Raw genomic sequence first — 12,145 nt, 5'->3', positions numbered from 1 at the left:
ATTTCCCAGGTTTTAGGTCTGTTATTTCTCCATAGTAAAAACCCGTATTTTAAATAACATCAAAATATATTTTATTTTGCTGATACTATTTAGAGAGTAATGTTTTAATTATATTACATGGCATACCTATGAATTTCTGGATTATAATTTCTAAAACAATTCTCTGTATCTTCAGATTTTTCTAATTTTATTTTTCTAATTTTCTATATATTCACAGGTTCCAAAGCTTCTGATTAGGTGTTTCTGTTTTACCCAGTATTTCATATAATCACCTCAAAATGTCATTATAAAGTAAACCAAGAATGTGATTCTAATAATAAAAGTTAACATTTTTTGCTTATTTCATGATAATGCCCAGTCATTATGGTGGACATTATAGATAAATTTAATTGTGTCATATAAACCTATTTGAGTCATAGACTGAAATATTTATCTCTGTGATTTTTATTTCCCACTCGATTGTTTATGACCTTTCCTAGTTATTGAGCAGCATCCACATTGCCTTGAAGACAAGTGAGGCTTTTGTTTTTGTCTTCTCCTTAATAGAGGCATTTAAAAAACTTAGTGTTTCATTTTTTTGGCATCCAGAATAGGACTTTGACAATCAAAAGGGGAGAACTGAGGGAAATGAGTGTTTCATTGATGTCAATGGAATTAGGAAGAGACATCAATTCTCTCTTCTCTCTAGTTCTGAAGGTCATAGGCCTGGAGGTGAGTAGGGAAAATAAGGAGTCAGAGATGGAAGGTTCAGCTCACAAGGAAACAGATGAACAGACTTAGAAGCAGCTCTATGAGGCTTACCAGGGTTCATCTCAAGAAGCTGTGGAGATGGCATACCACTTCCTGAGGATCATCCAACTCCCTCTGAGGAAGTCTGAGCCCTGTGGGATGTGCCCTTTTCAACCACTGCAACTCACCTGTCACTCACAGGCCATGCAGCAGAGGGCGTCTTACCTGCTCTGAGACTGCTGTGGGCTGGGCCCTGATCATTATGCACTTGCAGACACATCTTTAGCACCTTCCTTTTTTAGCAGCTCAGGTAAATTATAAGTTCCCTAAAACTAGAGAGTGAGACTCTTTAACAACCTGAAACAGAGATGAATATAAAAGGGAAAGTGCATGGGAGGGACTTTTAAGCTGGTGAATTCCATCCTCAGTACATCAAACATCCTGCTAAAGGCAGTTGTGTTGGGACGAACCGATGGTTGTGTGAGTGTGTGTGTTCAAAACAAAACAGCCAAACAGTGGCCTGTCACTTAACATATGGCTCTACAAAATAAAAGGAATGCCCAGAGGAGTTGCCAATGAGAATTATTTTCAAATTTCCATGTTGTAACTTATTTGGACAGTGAGAATTAGGCCTGATGGCCAAAGGCATTAGAAAAGTCTGCCCTTGTCACAGCAGCATATCCTCTTTGTGATGTGAAGTATGTGCTGTACTCCCATTATCAAAAAATACTGGATTTCTTATTCGCCACACTAAAACATTCTATTCTTTGGGATTTCATGAAGAAGCAAAAGATTAGCTGACATAGAATACATAATCTGCCTATTCTTGTGTGTTCATGCAACAAACCTCTTAAAAGACATCAACAGCACAAGGATACCATAAAGCACCCGTCCTCAGTTTTGCAGTAAAATTACCATCGTAGGTGCATATCTCATGCTCCTTCTATGGGGTGGGTACCCGAGTGTACAACACCAGGGGATAGACAGCCTCCAATTTAAAAACTGACTACTTAGTTTTATGTCATCAGTATAATTTCTGGAAAATACCAAAAGATCAAGCTGCAGCTATTTTTATTGGTTTCTTCAGCAAAACATATAAATTTCTCAGAGATTATTTATCAAGTCAAAGTCTTGATTTAAAATAAATAAACTTAAATTTAAAAAGTAAATTTAAAATAAATCTCTTTAGAAAATCAGTCTTATTGGGGTAGGGATAATGACTGAGGATGAAAAAATAATTGGATCATATGATTTTCCGCTCCTGAGTTATAAAGTCAATTTTCTTGTTTCGTAACCCTAGGTATCTATTGCTTATTTGATTTATTTTGTTCTCTTCATGTATTAATTCTACTCATATTTTATGATCCTATTAAAATGCCATCTCCACCAGAGAGGTTTCCAGGATGCCTTAGCTGAAAGTAATTATTTCCTCCTATACTTTTTTATAGAATGCTATTTGGTATTTTTCCAATGGTATGTAATTTTCTAATTCAAAGTTTACTTATTTTTGTGTATGGCTGAATTACATTTTACCAGACTAAAATGACCTTGAGGACAGGGAAAATGTGATACCGACGTTTTGTCCTCCAGACATAGGGAACAGAAATTATTTTCTATAAAGGGTCTAATTGTAAATATTTTTGGTTTTTTTTGGACCACATGTGGTCTCGGTCCCTAAACTCCCCCCCCCACACTTTTTAACAACCATTAAAAAATGTAAAAATTATTCTTACCTTGGAAGTTGTATAAAAACAAATCATGGACCATATTTGGTCCATGGACTATAGTTTTCCAAACCATTTCATAGTGTTTAGTAGTGCAATTAATAAAAGTAACAAATATTGGTAAAGAGTATGAGTAATAATAAATAATAACTATTAAGTAATATATTGGAGTAGTCAACAGTATTCCTATTCTATTCAGCAAATGTAAAAATAATAAACTATTTCTATTTTCATTCAACAAATTTACCAGGTCTTCTTTTCCCCAAAAGCTCTTTAGTCAAAAAACAAATAGAATTATTTTTTAGTACTCAATTTTATTTCACTGTTATTTTCCCTGGATGTGTAGGATGGTGAATATTCAAAAGCTATATTTATTGTGTCTCAGATCCATATACACAAAACAACAAAAATATAAAATAGAGTATTGTAAGGGAACAAGACTTAAAGTCTGTGAGTTCTTAAATTGTGAATTTATCACCAAACATTTATTGAGTCATTCCTGCGTAGAAGAGAAGTAGTAGGAGTGCTTCTGCTTAGGATGAAGAAAGCCTCAGGAGTCAGTCACTTCTACCCTAACTGTGATTGGGGTCAGATAACCTAAAAACTCATAACTGATCTTGAATCTGTCAGAGACCTGAGATCATAACACAATAAGGGGAATTGAATTCTAAAAGGGGAGGAGAGCTTCTGAAGAGAAATGGGAAACATGATCTATTTCACGTTTGGAAGAACAAAGGAGGAAGTGGCTGCTTTAGAGACAAATGAGAAGAAATTAGCTAAAATATTCATGAATTTTTAAAGGCAAAATATGGGTTAATGTACTAGTTTAGAAGACCTGGATGCCCCAAACACACAATCATACCAAAGCTCTCTGCTCCAGGGGCCTCCACTGGAGACTGGAGACTGCTCAGAACCCCCTCAGCGGCTCAGACACACAGACAGCATGTGCCTGAGTCAGGTAGAGGCATCCTCCGGGGATCTTCATCTGGGAAGTGAAAGATGTATGCCTCTGGAGAAGGTCAGAATGCTCTATCAGTCCCAAGGCCACTGTGGGAGAGGCAGAAATAAAACACCCTTCCTCTTGGTGATGAGTAGAAACTGTTTCTTGCCCTCCGAAATCAAAAGAAGACATATTGCTTCCTTTTCATGGAGGAGCAAGAAAATATCTTGGGCCAATAATACCACAGCAATACAAAGCAGATTCCTTCTGATGCTATGGGCGAGAATGACAACTCTGTCACGTCCCAAACCCTCTGGAAATAAAAGCTAGAATTTAGATTCCTGGGAAACCAGTGGGCAAGAAATTTGAGAAAGCCCTACTGATTGCCCAGGCTCCAGAATCTGCTTAATATTAAAAGTAGAACAAAAAAACAGAGAACCTATCCTGCTCCACTGTAAGCCTAGCACTAAATACCAAGCAGTGACAGTGTACTCAGGAAGAGAGAATGAGAGGAGGAATCGGCATATGACAGCCTGTTTTTGCAATATTTGCAAGCTAAGACACAATGTTTATAGTCTTAAAGGACTGCAGAACAAAAGCAAAGAAGAATGCAAGACAGACACCATATGTAACCCACAAAGTCAAATTCGTCAGCATTTTATAGAACATGTTTGCTGACCTTTGGATCAAAACACAAGGATGCTTCTGTTATGAGGGTGGAACAGGAAGACTGTGGAAAACCCTGCAGCATCAGGACAACCTGGAGGGAATCTGAAGCTCATGGTGTACCAAGATTAATGGTGATGCCACAAATCCCACACCTGGTTCATCTAGCTCAACTACTAACTAGATCAACATAAAGCCTCCAGAATAGCAACTTAACAGACTAGAATAGGCATGTCCATTTCTAGGTATAAAGATGATTTACCTTAATATCTTTTTTTCTCAACATGCAATTTCCATAATACAATTTTAAAAAAGCTCAAGACATAAAAAATAACAAGAAAAAATATTCTATTTTCAAGAGATAAATCACTCAACAGAATGAGAATTGGAGATGACCCACATATCAGAAAAATCGGAAAGCAACTTAGTAATAACTACAATTAAAATGTCCAAGTATCCAGTTAAAACGATGGAAAACATACATGAACAAAAGCTGGAAAGTGACTCTCTTTTAGTGCTCTAGAGGGACACAGCCCTGCTAACACCTTGGACCTTGCCCAGTAAGACTTATTTTTGAACTTCAGACATCTAGGACAAGACGATACATTTTATGTTGTTTAAAGACAGTAAGTTTGTGATAATTTGCTATAATGGCAATAGAAAACTAATACAAACACAGATACAAAGTCTTTAAAATTATTAGAAAATTAAATTCAGCAGCATGAATGAAAGATACTACGTCATGACTAAGTATGGTTTATACCAGGAATGGCAGGTTGGTTCAACATTTGAAAATCAATGATTATCTTAAGGATTCATTATATGGACACTAAGATGGGAAATAAAATGACATATCATCATGCCAATAGATCCAGTGTGAAGGTTAATCATTTATGCATCAACTTGGGTAGGCCATTGGTACTCAGAAACACTATTCTGTGGAAGTATTTTTTAGACGAGATTAACATTAAAATTGGGTAGTTTGAGTGAAACATATTGCCCTCCAGAATGCAGATGGGCTATATCCAACAAGTTAAGAGTCTTAAAAGAAAAAAGACTGACTTCCCTGGTAAACAAAGAGTTCGGCCAGCAGACAGTTTTCAGAGTTGAGGAGCAACACTAGACTCTCCCATAGGTCTTTAGACTGCACGCCTACCCTGCATTAGAGGTCCTGAGGTCCTAAACCACATAGCTAGGTAAGAAAGAGAAACAAGGGTGGCACCTGTGGCTCAAAGGAGTAGAGTGCTGGCCCCATATGCTGGAGGTGGCGGGTTCAAACCCAGCCCCAGCCTGAAACTGCAAAAAAAAAAAAAAAAAAAAAAAGAAAGAAAGAGAAACAAATGGTATCACTGCTGGAAAGAAGAAAAAGTATCTTTTTTCACAGATGATACAATTGTCTACAGATAAAGCTCTCCCCAAAATCTACAATTAATGACAATCATAAGAGCTAACAAATAAGGTTAGCAACTTTCATGCTACAAGATCAATATACAAAATTCAAGTGTATTTCTATATACTGGGAATGAACAACGAGAAATTGACATTAAAGTTCATTTAAGATGACATTAATTGAACAAGAAAACAGAGAACCTAACCTGCTCCACTGTAAGCATCATTTATGCATCAACTTGGGTAGGCCATTGGTACTCAGAAACGCTATTCTGTGGAAGTATTTTTTAGACGAGATTAACATTCAAATCGGGTAGTTTGAGTGAAACATATTGCCCTCCAGAATGCAGATGGGCTATATCCAACAAGTATACATATAGTAGCATCAAAACAGGCAATACATATAGAAAAATGTACCAAAGTATGTGTGTCGTGAATATAAAACATTGATGTCAGAAATTAAAGAAAACCTAAATAATTGGGTGATATACCATGATGACCAATTGAGAGATGTGATATGGTTAAGATACCAATTTTCACCTAATTAATGCAGATTCAGTGCACTCCCTATCAATCCATCAAGATTTTTAGTAGAAATTAACAAATTTTTCCTAAATGTATATGCAGAAGCAAAACATCTAGCAAAAGAACAATTTTGGACAATTCATTCTATCTGATTTCAAGACTCTGAAGAAAACTATTGTAATCTAGTCAATGTGGCATAAAGCAAATATTTAAATCAATGGAACCGAGCAAACAGTCCAGAAGAAAAGGTCTGTAGGTGGTGAATTAATTTTTTATAAAGGTATCAAGATAATTAAATACAGAAAGTGCAGATTTTTACTTTCTTTTTTTTTTTTTTTGCAGTTTTTGGCCGGGGTCGGGTTTGAACCTGCCACTTCCCTCCGGTATATGGGGCTGGCGCCCTACTCACTGAGCCACAGGTGCTGCCAGAAAGTGCAGCTTTTTAAAAATGAAAGTTCTCTTCTAAAACTGAAACACGTAAATGAAAAATGAACCTTAACTTGCAGCTCACCAATTACAAAAGTCTATTCAAAATGGATCATGGACTTAATTGTAAGAACTGAAACAAACTGAATAGCAAATATTTCTTTAATAAAACACATGAAACATAAACATGAAAAAAATGAGAAAGTAGAATTCACCAAATTTATAACTATTGTCTTTAAGGCAATATACAGACTATGAGACAATATTTGCCAAAACATATCTATTAAAGGATTTCTATCCATCATCTATAAAGAACTCTTATTACCATAATAAGAAGCTCAACAAAATAAAGTGGGCAAAAACCTTGGTCAGATATTTTAACACAGAAGAGATATTGATGGTGAGTAAGTGCATGAAAAGATGCTTAATGTTTTTAGTCATTAGGGAAATGCAAACTGAAGTCACAATGAAATATCACCACATAACTCCTAAGGGAAAAAAATAAGACAGACCCACATACTGGTGTGAACTTGGAATTGTTGGAATTCATATATTTCTGGTGAGTGTACAAAAAATGGTACAAATATTTTGGAAAACACTTTTCAATTTTGTATAAATTTTAAACATACATTTAATATATGACACAGCTGTCCCCATCTATAGATGATTACCAAAAGCAACAAAACATACGCTCACAAAACACATACACTAATCTTTATAGCAGCTTTGTTTATAATACCTCGAAACTGGAAACACACAGAATCTCATTATTTACCAGTAAGTGATAACAAGGAAAATACTACTGAAATGTGCAATAATAAGAATGAATCTCAATAATACTACACCAGGTAAAAGAACCCAAGCCAAAAAATACTATACACTACACAATAAAAATTGAGCATTTTTTCATGAGTTTATTGGTTATTTGTATGTCTTCAGTGAAGATATATTTATTCGTATTCCATTTCCACTTATAAATTGTTTTTTTCTAATTATTGAGATATAGAAATTCTTTATATATTAAACTTCCATATCAAATACATTAATTTACAAGTATTTTCTCCCCTTCTAAGGGCTGTCATTTCACTTTCTTGATGGTATTCTTTGAAGTACAAAAGTTATTAATTTTGACAGAGTCTAGTTTATCTGTATTTTTTTCTTTTGCTCCTTGTACTTTTTTGTGCCATGTCTCAGAAACCATTATCATCCCAGGTCACAGAAACATATGCCTATGTTTTCCTTTTCCCTAAAAATTTTACAGTTTTAGCTCTTATATGTAAGTCTTTGATCCATTTGATTAAACTTTTGTATATGTTCTGAGGGAGGGGCTAGATTTCATTTTTTGCATGTGGAAATCAATGTTTACTGACACCATTTCTTTCTTCATTGAATCATTGAATCTTACACCCTTATTGACAATCATCTGGCTATATAGTTTGATTTTGGGATTCTCAGTTCTCCTCTATTCATCTTTAATGCCCATCCTTAGCCAGTTTTACAGTGTTTTGATTACCAGTGTGCTGGGGTACATTTTGAAACAAATATGGAAGAGTAGTTGCTTCCATATTTGTTCATCTTTTTCAAGGTTGTTTGGTGATTCTGGGTCCCTTGAATTTCTATAGAAATTTTAGAATTAGCTTGTCAACTAACTGATGTTTTGATTGAGATTGCTCAGAAAATGTAGACAAACTGGGAGTATTGCCATCTGAAATATATCCAATCTATGAATATAGGATATCTTTTCATATTTAAGTCTTTAAATTCTTCCCGCAGTGTTTTATAGTATTTTAAATACAAATTTGTACTATTTTGTGAAACTTAAAAGTATTTTATGGTTTTGGGAGCTATTGTATCTGGATTTTTATGTTCTTAATTTTATTTTTATATATTTGATTGCAAGTGTATAGAAATGTGTTTGGTTATGTGGTTTGATCATGTATCCTGAAGCTTTTGCTGAACTATTTATTACTTCTGATCGTTCCTCAACGAATTCCTGAGTATTTTGTATATATAGGATCATGTCATCTGCAAATAGAGATAGTTGTCTCTGTTTCCAATCTAGATGATATTTATCTATTTGTTTGTTTGTTTATTTATTTCCTAATTGTCCTGGCTAGAATCTCCAGAACCGTAATGCAATGTTGATAGAGTTGCAGATCTTAGGGAAAAAACATATAGTCATTTATTATTTGATGTTTTTTTTATTTTTTATTTTTTTCTTTATTTTTTTTTTATTAAATCATAGCTGTGACTATTTGATGTTTTTGATGCTGTCTGAGGGGTATTTTTTGTTTCCTTAAGCAATGCACTTTATCATGTTGTTGCTCTCAGGAGGTTACCAGGCTCCTTTTAATTGCTTATTGTAGGGGAAACTGAGCCCTGATATTTAGTATAAGACTCACTTCCTGCTGGAGAGACGTGGAGAATCACAAGAATGGCATGTGAAGTGTGTGCCAGCAGGAGATCAGAAAACTGGCCTCTGAGGGAGAATGCATATGTGGGGTGTGGCAATACCAGGCCTAATGGTTACGGTAAAGATTCTCTGGATTCCAAAGGTCTCTTGACACTAGAGGCAGAGGTCTTGCTTAAGGTCTGAGATTTTTCAAAAACAAATTGGAAACATTCTGTCTGACACTTCCATATTTCCTCTTTTTTAATGCTGATGTCTGATAACTAACTTTTAACTACTTTTTCCTGCTTTGCAATAATAAATACAGACCCCAGGTTAACTCAGGAGGTCTCTCCCCCCAGACTTTGTGTCAAGCCTCTTTATTCCTTACTCCAAGATCCTCTCATCTGGTGACCCCAAATCCCTTCAGTTTACCACAAAAATCTCCCCTGATTTGAGAGTGACTTTAAACTTGAACTTGCCCACAAGGGCAAATAATGTCAATTTCTCTAAATAGAGCTTCAGTTTAGAACTCTATTTTTATGCCCTGCCTTTCCCTCTGGGTAAGATTTTTGAGCCACAGTTTCAGAGCTAGGGGCAGGGACAGTAGCTCACTTCCCTTGGAGTGACACAATTACTTTGTGAGGTATCGGGTTGGGTTGGAAGCTCTACTCTTCTCAGCTTGACTTTTCACAGCATGGTACTTCTGTACTAGGAGCTAGCTGGGTCAAGAACAATAGGGTTCTAGTATTTTTGCCATGCCATACCTGGAGTAGAACTTGTAATCTTTGAATGGAAAGAAGAGAGCTCTCAAACACTCTGCCTCACTTACCTGAAATTTAGCTTCTGCAACATGTAGGTGGATGGGATGAGAAATGCTGGTGCCCTGGGCCTCTTAGAAGCTAAGGGGCAAGGAAGTCATGTAATTGTCACTGTTCCCATCTCCAGTGGAGTTTCCAACAAGCTGAACTTGAAGGAGGAAGAATAAAATGTCATAGACTTGCTGTTTTTCTTTTTTTTTTTAAGTTAAAGATTTTCTTGAATAAATACTTATTTGCTGTGTCCCAAGATAATTTCAAGAGATTTTAACATCTATGTTTTCTTTTAATAATTTTCACCAGTTATGCTTGTTTCCTTGGGGAGCAGGTCCATGAATGTCCTCATGGCCCATTGCAGAATTAACCCTTTCCAACCCAATTTTTCTGCTATCTGCATACTCTGCCACTCTCATTTGTCTTGGGTGGGAAAAAGGTTAGTGGATTGCTCGTAATTATCCCTCACCTTTAAAAGAGAAAAATAAAAATATGAACTCACCTGGTAATTTTATTACATATTTTAGGTTATCTAAAATATAGTGTTTTTGTTTATAAATTTTTGAGTGTGATACTTACTGAAGTAATTTCAAGGATGAAGTCCAGGCTTCCTCTTGCATGTCTCAGAGTAGAAAATGGTTTCTCTCCTGCCATCTTTCTTATTTCTTCTGCTGCAAACCATGCAATCTGCTATTAATTTTGTTTTTCTTTTCTTTTTTTTTTTGTAGAGACAGAGTCTCACTGTACCGCCCTCGGTAGAATGCCGTGGCATCACACGGCTCACAGCAACCTCTAACTCCTGGGCTTCCGGGATTCTCTTGCCTCAGCCTCCCGAGTAGCTGGGACTACAGGCGCCTGCCACAACGCCCGGCTATTTTTTTTTTGCAGTTTGGCCGGGGCTGGGTTTGAACCTGCTACCCTCAGCATATGGGGCCGGCGCCCTACTCACTGAGCCACAGGCGCCGCCTTAATTTTGTTTTTCATTTTGCATTATAAAACACATCTTCCCATTTAGCCTTTCCTAAGTGACAGAAGATGATGGTCTTCCCCTGTTTCTAGAATTTTTGTTCCTCACATTGCTCACAAGCTGGATGAAGAGATTTCTCCTGTAAGAAAGACGTGTCTGCATTTTTTCCCACTCTCCTTCTTATCGAATGAGTAAAGGACATAGCTATTCACAAATGCAACTTCCATCAGTCAGAAGAATAATTTTTTCCACCATTTGTAGGACCTCCTTGTAAATTTGTAACATCCACAGTACTCATCAGCTGTCTACTCTTCCCATAAACTTTGTATATTCTAAAGTAACTGTCAGTTTCCTAATTCAACAGGCTGTTTAATCCTGAAACAGATGATCAACTGTGTTTGAGGGCCAAAAAGCATCCACAGTATTGTCACTAACCTCTTTTCATGGAGTGTGTGGCACTTCATTTTTATATTACATTGATAGGCACATAATTCGTGTTCCTAAAATTTCTTCTTTTTCAGATCACTTGGAAAATTCTTCCTAGTAGCCATACTGTGCTATTGTATGTATTTTCATTTATGCAATTCCCAAGCAAGTTCAGGGCTGTGCAGAACCTGTCAGTATAGATATAAGAGCTCAAACAACTCGTATGTGCTTGCAAAACTTACGCCAAATGAATTGTTATTCAAGACATAGATGGTAAACCAGGACAAATTTTCCTTTTGCCGTATAGGGAATTTAAATAAAACACACAACCATTTTCTGAATCACACTGTCAAAAACTTCATAGGCCTCACTTTGTAGGCTTCCTCAGATTGTACTTAAATTGAGCTTTTCCTTCAAAACCCACTGTGCTCTCATCTTTCTTTGTCATTTATTGTCCATATACTCACTACCTTTCTTCACCTTGCCCCCTCCAGTACACACATTCCCTTGACCTACAACAGAAGGAACTAAATGCAGCATCTGAAGCATTTGGAAAAAAAAAATGGAGATGAGCGAAAAGATCCTTAAAGAATGGGGTTCAGTCTAGCCCATCATTGGTAAAACAGTCACTAATTGAGCTTTCAATTCAGAGCCATGTTCAGTATTACATCACAGAATGCCTTTGTTTCTTCTGATGAAACATCCTTCCACATGTGCCACATTGCGTTTTTGGTTAGAAGAATCACCTTCTGTATTTTTTCCAATGCATACATAATTTCCCCCAATAAGATCCTCTGAGAAAAAGATCTGTAAATATTCAAATTCAGTTTTTGGCCAAGCATTTTGCACTTTAAGGGAGGGTAAATCCCTGTCATGTGACAGAGTATGCGAACTTCATTAAGATCACCATCACCCTCACAATAAACCTTCCAGCTCCTTGTTACAGGTTGCACTTTCTTCTTCATCACTAGTTTCAGGTTCACTGGGACTAACATCACTGCATACAGGAAGAGTTTCTTCTGCTCAGTTTCATCACCCAACTCTCCTTCAACTCACTGTCCTCAAAAATTCATGTTGCAATGTCATTGTCACTTAGTGCTCCCTCCCATTTTCCTACAAGCACGGCCTCATAAATGCAACACTAGATCACCT

This window comes from Nycticebus coucang, chromosome 2 (assembly GCF_027406575.1).
Source record: "Nycticebus coucang isolate mNycCou1 chromosome 2, mNycCou1.pri, whole genome shotgun sequence".
NCBI lineage: Eukaryota > Metazoa > Chordata > Mammalia > Primates > Lorisidae > Nycticebus > Nycticebus coucang.
This window is presented reverse-complemented; position numbering follows the sequence as displayed.